Source organism: Strigops habroptila, chromosome 1 (assembly GCF_004027225.2).
Source record: "Strigops habroptila isolate Jane chromosome 1, bStrHab1.2.pri, whole genome shotgun sequence".
NCBI classification, from domain to species: Eukaryota; Metazoa; Chordata; class Aves; order Psittaciformes; family Psittacidae; genus Strigops; species Strigops habroptila.
This window is the reverse complement of record NC_044277.2, coordinates 23959101-23972027: the sequence shown is the minus strand read 5'-3', so window position 1 is coordinate 23972027 and position 12927 is coordinate 23959101. Positions and strand designations below refer to the sequence as shown.

General features: G+C 39.8%; 1 protein-coding gene across 2 annotated transcripts in view; it reads right to left on the bottom strand.

Annotated features, from left to right (window-relative positions):
• Window positions 1-12927, bottom strand: part of RAD54B (RAD54 homolog B) — a 66201-nt gene that overhangs the window by 26908 nt on the left and 26366 nt on the right. The window contains exon 4 of one of the 2 annotated variants that reach the window (XM_030511212.1): window positions 12668-12717. The exons of the other annotated variant lie outside the window; for it this stretch is intronic. The gene's annotated coding sequence lies outside the window, so the exon portion shown is untranslated. The remainder of the gene's footprint in view (window positions 1-12667; window positions 12718-12927) is intronic. 2 annotated transcript variants of the gene reach the window in all.

Sequence of the window (12927 nt, the reverse complement as noted above, 5' to 3'; positions counted from 1 at the left end):
CACTGACCTCCCACATGAGTTTGGTGACCCCTGAGATCTGTTTTATGGTCATTGCTCTTTTACTTAGCTAGTCCTGTGTGGTGTTACCGAATCACTAGTAGATTAACTTTCAGGTCAGTAACAATTCTTCCAACTCTTCTTATCCCTACTTCATTTGATATAATAAGAAACTCAGTACTACAGAAACAGAGCTGAAAACTGCTAGCATTTTGTAATAGTGACTTTTGCCAAAAAGGATTTCCAAAGCAACCTGCCCCCAGTGAGAAGCAAGCTGGGCACCAGTATTCTATATAATACTACCATGTTCCTATGGGAAAACTGAAAAATAACAGCCTCTGCAATGCTCAGATTTCTTCCTTCATCTTCTGAATTACCATAATTTCTATTTATAAAATATCCAAGAATGATTTGTTTCTATGTTACATAAAGTATTATCCTTTTACCTATAATGACAGCATAGTTTCAGATAAAAGTGCTATTTTTCTTTTTTGTTTTTTAGCTAAACATTTTTATGTAAAAATAATTACCTCCTCTAAACATTATCTTCCATAGAATTTCCTTGAATAGAAAACCTAAACCTGTTCACCAACAGTGCTGATTAGGTACTTGCATTCAACCTTCTTTTTATCTTATCATTTTTGTCTGTATTCAGCATCACACCTATGTAATTTCATAGATTTATTTCAGTGCAATAGCAGAATATCCAAACTCAATAAATACAGTGTCAGGAACTTTTCAGGACTGGAATTTAAATTACACATGGGGACTAAGTTCAGTGTTTGACACAGGGGGACAGAGAGCAATGGTTTCAACGGTAAACCCCTTGCTGCTCACTGACCGTAGACAGTATCTTAAATAGAGCTGGGTTTGCCTGAAAGATAAACTGTGATTGTAAATTCCGAGCTCTGCTGTTAATCAGTTTGGACTGAAAATAATAAGTAACAGAAGCCATGAGTACACCACATATGAGAACGTTCAGGAAACCATGCCTGCTCATTTCTCTCCCAAACAGCAAACTGCCCAGCCTGGGAGTGCAGTTTTCTTAACCATGAAGAAAGTCTAGCAAGTGGATGTGTTTCCTTCCCGAATGAAGGGCTTGGGAAATTTCAAGACATGGATAAAAAGGTTTTAAAAAGCTTCCACAAATAAAAAAGCTTTCTCTCTCTGTTTGAGAAAACAAGGGTTTAAGTTTTAAGATATAAACCATAGCCTAGTTGGTATGAGGAAAAGTTTCAGCAGCCTCGGGAAGGTGATGATTTACAGAAAGTGGGCCAGGATCCAGGAGAGGGAACAGGAGGAGGTGGGGGGGAGAGCGTTCCAAAGGCAAACTAGTTTAACCAGTTTCTGATGAGCAGGATTTAGAGAAAACGCATCGATTAAGTGCATAAGGTTACTCCCAGTGCACCAAGAAAGTAGCTGCATTATGAAAGACTACAAAAGGTAACTCAAACATGCATTTTTAGTAGACTATACACTCCAGCTTGCAGCACTGTAAGTATGCATTACAGCAAGCAGTGCAGCACGCTCCAGTGACCAGGGCACTAGACACCGCAGCTCAAGGTATGGTTTAATGGATGGCTTAACCCCATCCAACTGCAGGCAGCTGCCAAAGCCCACAAGCTCACCCTTCCTTCCCCTCTGCTTCTCATCCACCAGCTGCAGGTAAGCCAGCTCAAGGATTCCCACCAGCAACTGCAGTCAATACAAGAAAGGGATATGTGCGGTTTGGAACAAGACAACTGGAAGGCTGCGCCTTTTTTGTGACAGCTACTGTTAGATTGGGGTGATTCTGAAATCCTGGGACCTATTGAGTTACCCAACATCTCTGTACCTGACCTTCCATGCTGTAAACATGTATGACACAATGGGGAGTTTTCCTTTAACTGCTCTGAATCTTCTAAATAAAAAGCACTGTCACAATGAAAAACCTACAAATCAGTCAACTTTGATTCAAGTTGCACTCTATAGGCTAAGGAATAGTCTAAAAAGAGAGGGAGGCAGAACAACAAATGTAGACTTAGGTAAAAGGAGATTTGGGCTCTGAAAGAATCATAGCCACAAATCGATGGCAGTGCTTTGCTGCAGCCTCTGCAGCCCCTCTGTACGGGTGCCATCGATCTGCCCCACAGAGCCAACATCATCTCTGTCTTCTGAGCAGAGGAAGTTCCTAATCGAATTAATTCATAACATTTAGAGAACAGATGTTTACATAGGAGTTAAATGTCTTGTTCCAAATGAAAGATCTGTATGTTAAATAGTCCTAAGATATCCCAGGAATATTTAAAGAAGTATGAGACAGAGATAGCATCATCCTTCATTTGCAAAGCAATTTCAGTCTAATGATAAACTTAATATTAAGCAATGTGTAAATGTATATTAGTGTGCCTCGAAGATAGCAAAATATGTAATAACTCTTCTCACAGCACTTCTGTGAGACTTTTATGAGGAGTGCAACCAGCAAGAGTCAATCTGACTTGCCATAAAAACCATAGGAATCAATGACAGCTGGGATTACATCTGACTAGCTGTATCACAACCCAGTGCTTTGTACCCCTCTTTCAAACACAAAATGTGTATGTAGTTTCTCTCACACATATCAGCATCATTAGCAAACTCACCTAAAGACTGATATTTCGAACAGGAATATTTTCTTTGAAAAACACATCACTGTTTTACACCCAAAATTACTTTCAAACAAAAATGCAAATTATCAAAATTTTAAAGTATTTTTAAACATCTGGTTTAAAGTCACCTTATATGCTTATCTTTCATCTGAAACTCCAATCAAACTAGCCTCTAGATTGCTGAATGTGCATTTCTATGAGGATCTCCATTAGCAAATCTTATTTCACACAGCTAACAACTTTGCCAGGCCTTCACCAGTCCATTCGACATCTTCCACACTGGCTGTCTCATTTTAAGTGCACATATTCACACACAACCCCCCATGTCCATGAAAACTTTTAGTGAAAGAAAGCCACTGTTTATGAGAATAAAAATCACAGATTAATGCAGGTTTAGCCACAATAAACTATGATTCCTTGTAGAAGCTCTAACAACTCAATACTCCAGAGAAGAATCTAAAAATCTGGGGAAAAGATAGAACTGTTTTGTTGTTTTTTTCCTTTTGGCTGGGGTAAAACTTCTTTTCATTCCTGACAGCTAAAAGCTCTTGGAAATAAATGCAGTTTGCACATTCTCTGCAGCTTAATTTCCTGGGGATTACACACTGGACATGCTCTAACCGAGGCTGAGAATAGCCTTCTCTGTAGTCACAGCTCTCACTGCTCAGACCAAAGCTGGGTCTCTTCCAAGCATACCAGCAAGGAACTTTTTCTTGTCCCTCTCCTTCAGGGACATCATCTCCCGTCCAGACACAAACAGGGAAAGATGGCAGAGGGGACAAGGACCAGCTCCAAGGAAGAGCAATTTGGGAGAAGAAACCTTAAAAGGAAGACTACTGCTGGAAAGGAAGGCTGGTGTTAAACCATTGGAAAATTGACAACTTGGTAAAGGACCTTAAGTCTGAGCTGGAAGCAGGGTGCGCAAGGAAAGGCTAGAAACCAGGTGGGGGAAAAAGAGCAGGAGGCAGCAGATTATGTCAGGAGGAGGGATGGGGAGAAGCACTGGGGCAGACTGGGACCAGAGTGCAGTATAAGAGTCAAGGAACAGACAGAAAGAGTTGGGATTTCTAAGCAGGAACTGGCGCAAGAAAAACTTGCTACCCCTCATCTCTAAGCCTCAAAATTCAAGGTTTACTAAAAAAACATATGGCTGAAAGCCATCAAGGGAAATCAAGGGAAGACTTGGAAGGCAGAAATGAGAACAGGAGCTGATTAGGCAGTGAGATGGAAAATAAAGTGAAGAAACCAGCTAAGGACAACATGGCATTGCAACATAAAACATGGCAAGCAGGTGAGCCCAGAAGGGCACTGGCTCCACAAAGACATGAAGGACACTTGGAGCAACTCAACCTCCTGCTAAACAGGGCCCACTCCTCTTCCTGCAGCCTTCTAGTTTAACTTTTCTTCTAATTCGATTAGTCTAAAAGGTACTCGAAACTCCTGTATTGTTACACTGTTCTGTATCATCTTACAGAACTAGATTCAGCCGTTCTCTGGTTGGTTAGGGCTGCAAGGGCAGATGTAGGTGCCACATAAGAGATGGAGGCAATTAAACTTTCGAACTGGATCCATTTGGCTGATCACACCCTGCAAGACGAACCCAAATAAATTCTGAGTTTAGGACTGGTAGAGAGCCCAGAATCGGGCAAATAACTTCTAGTGGACAAGGTGGTGAAGGCAAAGCAGGAGCTAAAGCTTGGACCATTGTTACATTCTGCTCTTCAACCTGAAAAATTTTCAATCTTTCAGTATTACTGTCAGCAAACACATGCAAAACTCCCTGGGTAAAACCCTGCAAGTCACTGTATTAATGGTCTACACTGAATTCAGTGACCTTTTACTGCAGTGATTCACTTTATTACCCCAAAACGGTAAAGATAAGACTTTCAACCTTGTCTGTCTTACATAGATGCAAACATAAAATTATATGGAATAATCTGTTTAGAAATGTTAATTTGCTCTAAAACCCAGAAGATTAACATCTACAACCTTGTGGTACAAAACTATGTCACTCAGCCCCCGCCCCATCCCCAAAACCCAGCTTCCATTAAGTGAATAGTTTTAAGGTTGTGAAGTTGAGCTGGAGATGTCAAAAAGACGATTGTTCTAGTGACCTGATCTGCCCATAGTGCATATGCATTCATGATAAAGTCTTTACAGAAAACATGCTGCACTACATTGGCACAGGACCTCTTGCTCAGTCAGTGCAGAGAACAGAACTGCTTGGCAAAAGAGGCCGCTGCTGCCTGCACGACCCCTGAGCTGCAAAAGGTGTATGATGAAAGAGGCCAAGACTGCCTTCTTCAATCCTTCCGTCCTTCTGAGTACAGAAGGTCCACTCTTGTGGTTAGATAAGCAGAATCATAGAATGGCTTGGGTTGGAAGGGACTTTAAAGACCATCTAGTTCGAACCTTCCACTAGGGACACTTTCCACTAGAGCAGGTTGCTCCAAGACCCGTCCAACCTGGCCTTGAACACTGCCAGGGATGGGGCAGCCACAGCTTCTCTGGGCAACCTGTGCCAGTGCCTCAGCACCCTCACAGGGAAGAATTTTTTCTGATGTCTAACCTAAATCTCCCTTAGTGCCTTAGAGAATTGGAATTTACCTGCATGTCTTCTACAGTTCCTCTGTGGAGTAAGGAAAGTCATTTAACCCCAACTTTCAGCAGTAAACATTTGTCTGAGCGCGTGCCTTCCGATTCAGCCTCATTTGTAGTAATAGTGAACACTAACAGGTGTAACTGGAAGTTGTGGTTTGGAAAGATTAACTGTACTGAGATAATGCAGTCCTGGCTGGTTCAGTCTGCACCTTCTGTAATAACAGGGCTTTTGGGTTTTATTCTCTCTGTGCCTCAACTCCCACTTAAAAGTGGAGATTATACCAACCTCTTATCTCACAAGGATGTTGTGAAACTTAATTACATCTGTGAAGCACTCAGATACTATCATGATGGGCACCAGAGGAAAAAAACATTAGCTAATTAATTCAAAATAGTTTGAACAGTGTGCTGAAAACAAGGCACCACTCTATACCTGAACAAGGAGGTAGAAAGAAAATACTGAATAGCGGCTTGCTAAGCAGACACAGTCCATTCTGTGATCTGAAACTGGCAAGGAAGCCTGCAGAAATATAATCCATAATCATGTAATTAATGACTATACCCAAGAGCACGAGAAGGCTGGATTCAGGTTGTGCGTATTTGCAAGGTTTTGGATACTTGAGTTTGTAACCTCAATTTTCTTTTCAAATAGGAACCTTCTGTATGCAATAATAGAGATGGGAGATGTACTTAATTTGAACAAGTAGGAACAATCCTCTCACTGCCATTTAATGAAATTTACCTCTTAAGGTTATCAACTGCAGAGAAGGGAGGATGGAGAGCATATTACTTCTAAAATTATAGCTCCATGGTAGAAAACTATTCTTCCTAAACCTCTCAACTGTCTAAAAATCCAAGTCATTCCAGCTTCCACAATAAAAATTTAATGAACTAAGCTGAAAGCTTCTGTCAAGTCCACAGAAATGGATGTGCAAGTCCTATTATCAAAGGAAAAAGCAGCATCATTGAGAATGCTGAAAAGCTGCAGGCATCATTCAGTGCAGTGAGCCAGATCAGCTCAGTAAAACATGGGAACCAGTCCAGTGCCATCCAAGTTGACTGTTTACTACACATCTTCATGTTGCCATCCACACTGGAAGTTGTTTGGATTAATTTGTCAAATAAAGGCTCTTTTACTTCAAAAAATAAATGCGAAGTGATATTAAAAAGCAACATTTACACTTTGGCTCTGTAAATATTGAATGTTATTGCAATAAATGATAGTCTAAATGGGATATAAGTGGGAAAATTCCAAATATTTAAATTATAAAACAATCCAAATTACTAAGAAATAGATATTAGACTATTAAACAATCACAGGTTAATTGTAGCCATCTCAAAATTTTTGAAGCAGCCTGCAGAATCTAAGTGTGCATCCTTTTGTATGGAAGGTACACAGCTAAATCCACATGTGGTGCTTCACAAATATATAGTTTGGCATTCTCTTAAGCATTTGCTATTAATTCCATTGGGGGTTTTTTCTTAAAAATAAAACTATTTTGGTGCTGTACAAAACCTCTCTTCCTAAAATGCAAAGACTTTAAGATCTGTAACAAAAAGCAAGCAGGCAGAAAGGGATTTATTAAGATTACGTATCCATCGTATTAACATCTCGTTTAGCACATATTGGAAGGAAAAACATTTTTAATGTTCTGTTTGTGTTTGTTAATGGTCATCTTTGATTTCCCTGGATTATAATAAAGACTTCTTAAAATAAAAATAATCAATAAAACTTACACCTGCTGTCACAAGCGTGAAACACAATATATTCCCGTCCTAAATTATTTAAACAGGACTGTTTAAAATTTATGACGTTACCCTGGAAAGAGGCACACAAAGGATGAGTCATATTTTTGAGAATTTTCATATGTTCTGCAGCAATGATTACTTGCAGAGTGGCTGACAAAATATTTGGAAAGGGAAAAAGTAATCCTTCCAAATCAAGTTACATAACTTTGATTTACATAAATGTAATCCATTCAGTAGTCCAAGCAGAAAAGTAGTATTTATGGCCCAAGCACAAAAACCTAGAGCTCTAGCTGTAATTCTTACTAGGAAAGCAAAACCGGAACAGGGAAGATGAGGAAGGAGGGAAGAGGAAAAATTGATCCTTGTGGAGGTAAGCAGTGCTTATTTTGCTGCCTTTGCTGGTTCTGGATGTAAGAAAATGGAATACAACTTAACCTGCACAGAAATTCCAATGTAAATTATTAAGATGATTCCATGCAGGGAGCTGTAAATTCAGGATGCCTTTACACAGAGCTTACTTTGTGTCAACCCTGCCTATTTTTGGTCCTGAGCAGACCACTTATATAAGGAAACGCTAGAAGACATGGAGATGTGGCAGCTTTCCATCAGCAGACTGGCTCCACTTGCTGTTCCCAAGGGACTGCTTTGACCCTTGATGCTGCCTGAAAACCTCTGCAGCATGTGCAGCTCCTCTTACCAACATACCGTACGTATATCTCACTGGGCATGTGTGGTGTATGTATGTATGTACATGTACATATTCATCAGAGGAGGATGAGATTTTAAAAAAGATCAAATTTACTTCTATATTTCATTTGAAACATCTTGACAGATGCCCACTGCAGCTTCAGAGCAAAAGGATCTGAAACTCAAAATATATTTGACTTCTGGACTGTTGAAAAACATCTTTAGTACCATCCTGGAGGTTCACTTAGGAATAGGGTATTTTCAAAACTGAACTGTGCAAAATAGCACAGTTATATAACAGAAACTCTCCTGCAAGGAACAGATTTTATCTAGCAGAAATAATTATAACAAACAACAATGGCTAAATTCCCTAAGCAAGCTTAGTTCAGTCCTTTTCTGCACACTCACTATGCAGCACTCAATCACAGAGCTACAAATCGTGTTTTCCAGGCTATTGCTGGTCTTTTTGCAGAAGAGCTGGGCCATTACCTATCCAGCTGTATAGCCCAACAGCTTTGAAATCCTTACTGCCCTCGAGCACTTGTGCTCGAGATCCTTGCTGTCATCTGTCACCCTCCCTGGATCTAAACAAAGTGGCTTCCTCACTGAGGCTGCCTGGCCTGTTAGTGGCAAAACTAGGGACACATTTTCTGTCTTTCATTCAAGGTATTCACAGCTGAGAAATCCCCGTTCTGCTCTCAACAGTGCAATATGCCCAGGCTGGGCAGGCTTCCCTAAGAATTCAGTTATTCGGGACGACATCCAAAATGTAACAAAACTGTACTGAAAATGACCAAATTCTGCGTTTACCAATGACCCATGAATTAGACAAACTTGAGCAAGGTTTTATAGGAATGGCCAAAGACCAACTTAATGCCAAATTTCAAGTACTTTTTCAAAAGTACAGGGAAACTAGAACACTACAAAGGACAGATGACCAAAATTCAATATATCCAAACACAGAGAAAACCTGAGAAATAAATAAACACAAAAGCATTTATAGAACACACACATTATAGCCTAAGGTAAACCAGTATAAAGTGGCTTGGCCAAACTGACATCTGATGCTACTAATGTCATCTGGAAGTCCATCATGTTGTACAACCTACTGCCAAAGCTTCCTTACAATGCAAAACAATGCACCCCTAAGTGAATTCCATATTATAATGGAGAAGGTATCAATAGTAATAGTAATTTTACACACACACAATTTTAGTCCTGTATTTCTGGTACCTGTCACACATAAATGTTTTGACTCCACAAAATAGTATTCTTAATAGCATGACGGGTGGGCTAAATAAAATTTACCTGCAAACTGCAGCTGAGTTATGATAAATTACTTTCTTTCACATGACACCTTCAGTGATTAATAATAGATACAACTCGAGACTACTGCAGTAGTTTTTATCTGATGCAATAGAGAAGACAAATCACGATGTAGTAACCAACCACAGGCAGTCCAAAATCCTCCCTCCCCATCCCTAAACTAGATAAACATCTTGTACTGTTTCACTGCAAAACTAAAGCTAGAAAAGAAAATAATAAAAATCAGTAATTTATAAACTGATTGACTTATTTCAAGTCTGCAGAATGTTCTGAACTTTGAAAACTGCCTTATTTTGAGAAAGCACTTAGCAATACAGACAAGGTTCATATAAAGACATATGAAGTTAGCAAATGGTGATGCACAGAATGCGGTGAACAAAATGACTGAGCCTTAACCAGACTGCGTCCTGACATCGACTGAGTATGGAGGGCACCATCATCAGTGCAATTACTTGTTAGCTGACATTTATGTTAAATTATGCTAATGATGGTGATTATGCTAACTATAGATGAAAATGGAGAGCCAGGAGGAAATGGCCAGGAAACAGTGACTTCTTTTTTAACAAATTCTATTTGCATACAGAAAAATGCAAAAAATTAGGTATGATTTTTCAAGGCTGCAGTTTTGCTAAACAACAAATAGAAAACATAAATCATGTGGAGTAACTGCTGATTAAGTATTCAATGAAAATTATAGGATATTCTTCTTGCGTGAATAATACCGAGCCAAACAAGGTGGTGTGTTCACTCAGAGATGTTTGGATACATCAACAAATCATTCCGTGTAATCACTAGGATAAAATAGCGTTCAAATCCTATAGCACGGAGGGAAGGCACGGGCAGTGGGGAATGCCAATGCCTGCAGACAGCTGAGCCTTCCTTCGGTTCTCTGACCCTCATCCACCTCCCCTCACACATGCATCACAAACAAGGTTTTCAACTACTTTAGCACTGAACTGCAGGTTTGACAGGGAAAAATTCACAGAGACTGATTTTGTTAGCTAGTATTCAATAAAACTTCAGGAAATTGTATCTTTCTATGGAGGAAAATTTGCCCAGACAAACTGGATGCCATTTAAGAGGATACACATCACTACACAGGCAACTTGGGCGACATCAAGGCAAATTCTTTCATTTTTAGCAGAGGTAAAACACAGAAACATAGGTCACAGAATGACTGAAATTTCACCATGTGTTACATACCCAGCTAACAGACTATTATTTTAACTACTGTAAATGACAGCTTAGCCAGCCAGCCTGAGTATCACAATTCCTCATTTGTTCCTCATTTTTTCCTCCCACTTGGAAACAATTCTCTTTTAATTATAAGCAATTGACTGGCTTTGCTTACTGGAAATCCAGCAGACACAAAGACTGTCCAAATAAGATAGTATGCAAGCTCTGTGCATTTTCATTGTGTGGGGGAAAAATCCCAAGCTGGAAAATGTGAGAAATATAAATGAAAGAAAGGAATTGAAGCTAGTGAGGTGGAAGATGTTAGAAAACAGGAGTATGACAAGCAAGAGTAGCTATAAGTAATCTCTCCTGGTCTTGGAGTACTCTCTCCCACCATTTTTACCTGTTAAGAATTCTGACCTAAGGCAAGCACATCAACTGAGATGATTCCACAGGAGTCGAAAGCTTACCAGGGGAAGCAGGGAGGAACAAGAAAAGAAAGATAATTAGGGAGCAACCGACAAAATTATAGACTCATCATTACACAATTACTCAGATAGATGAAGTTACACAAGATGCTATCACAATTATCACAGAGTTATCATAGTTACAGTTTTTTAATCCTACGTATAAGTCTATTAGCTGTTGGGAATTAAATTCCTCCTGAAGCCTGTTTATTTCAGTTATCTTAGTAGAAGGACATGAACATATGGCAGAAATTTGTCCTTGCCTAAAATTACTCTGCTTGTACTACGTACATTATAAATGTGCAGACAAGGAATGGCACTGCCAGATGCAGTGAAGGGAATAAGAGGATAAGAACAGGGAAGAAGGAGAGCAGGTCTTCCTACCATTCCTTTCACACATGCTAACAGACTATCATTTGCTGGAACAGTAAAAATTTATAGCACTTCGAGGTCCAGAAGGCCTAGCCACAACTGTGGTGCATGTATCCGCATTAAGAATACATGGGAAAAAAAAACAGGAACAGGCACTGAGAAGTGAGAAGTCTGACTCAGGCAGATAACCTGATACTGTAAAGCAGATGTGGAGTGAGAAAGAAATGCAGATCCACCAGCATCGAAAGGTATAGTATATAGCTAGCAACACATTACACTCACAGAGGAACAGAATGTCAATAAGGAAGAGACATTTCTGTAGTGAAAGGAAGTAAATGTCATGTCACTGGGAAAGAAACAAGCAAGCTTCACAGGGACTCAAGAGATGTCTCCTCTCACCTCAAGCTCCCCTAAACCGAACAGAAACACACGGACAACAAAGCAAATGAGAAGCATCTCTAGTTCAGGTCTCTGAACTAGAGGTGCTGCCTGCAGGTAAGAATGAAAGGCCTTCCATTAACAAGTGAGACAAAGCCAGAATAAGCAACCACAGAAGAAAGCTGATTATAAGGAGACATTTCTTGCCAGGCTGGTGTATTTTATTTCTTTACTCATTTGCATCCTTCCCCTTCCAGTACCGAGAATACAAGGGACACTTTGCTCTACCCAGAATCCTATTTTTGCTTCTACTTTGCCTGCTAGTTCAGAAAGGACTATAAGCTTTCACAGACTGGGAATTCCTCTGGTTCTAGTCCTCAAAATAAAAATACCACGCCAATAGAAATCCTGGAGGTCACCTCTTCATGTAGCTCAAGGAGAATTCAGCAGAAAATATTCTAAAGTCTCTAGAGCATTTTGGTAGCCAACATAAGAGTAGCTACAGTACAAAACCACTGCAAGACGATGAGCCACATGGGAATTATTTTCTGAACTATTCAAAACTTGTTCATTTGCTTAATATGTAAGGACAGAAACAATAAATGGACAGAAGCAATAAATAGCAATTAATTCCTTACCACTGGAAAGCAGAATTCTGATTTGTAACTGAAAGGATAAGATCAAATTATAAGACGAGTGCAGAGAATTTAGGTCTGTTTCCCATTTCTGAGAAGTAGAACAAATAAATCCTTATTTATTTATTTATTAAAGCAAATATTTTGACTCTTGTAAACTCTGGGAAGTGAGTATCTCACTGAAGTGCTTCCAGCTACACAAAAACAGGTCAATATCCTTGAACTGAAAAATACAGCAGAAAGCCAAGGACTGTACAGAAACAGAGGCCACTTATTCAGGCATCGTCACTCACAGCACACGCAAAAATTCCCCAACAGAACAAACACTTACAGCACACTCTTCTCTAGAAAACAACTGGAAAGGTATTGCAGAACTCCTTACTGACAAAATCTGTTTTCAATGTCTGTATTTTACTCAGTTTGTAGACAAAAGACTTGTTTCATCTACTCTTCCTACCTGCAACCTGTTAAACCTGGGCACCGACAGTCAAGATTATTTCTCTAGTATCACTATCATAAAATTTTAACTACAATTCTTTAAGCTCCACTAGCCTCAATTAAACTTACATGCTTCCAACCTCCAGTTGTTAATAAGCATTTATCCCTGTAACCTGATTCAGTCAGAAGACCAGCAAGGAGGTGCGAGGCTTACCTCAGAGTCTGCTGATGCAGAGCAGTGCCCCATGCTCGCAGGCTGAGGTTCTATGGGAATGAAGAAAGAAGGAAATTTGGGAAAACAGTGATGACAGGAGTGACAGTTACAAGCAGCCACAGGAAGAAATATTCTCCTCCCTATTGCTTTTGTTCTTTCTGCTGTTGGGGCCCTCGGAGATGAGAGGCACAGGAGGAACTACACCTCCTTTGTTCTCTCCTTTTCCCTGATGCTGTGCTTCATTTCCTTTTCTTGTGCTA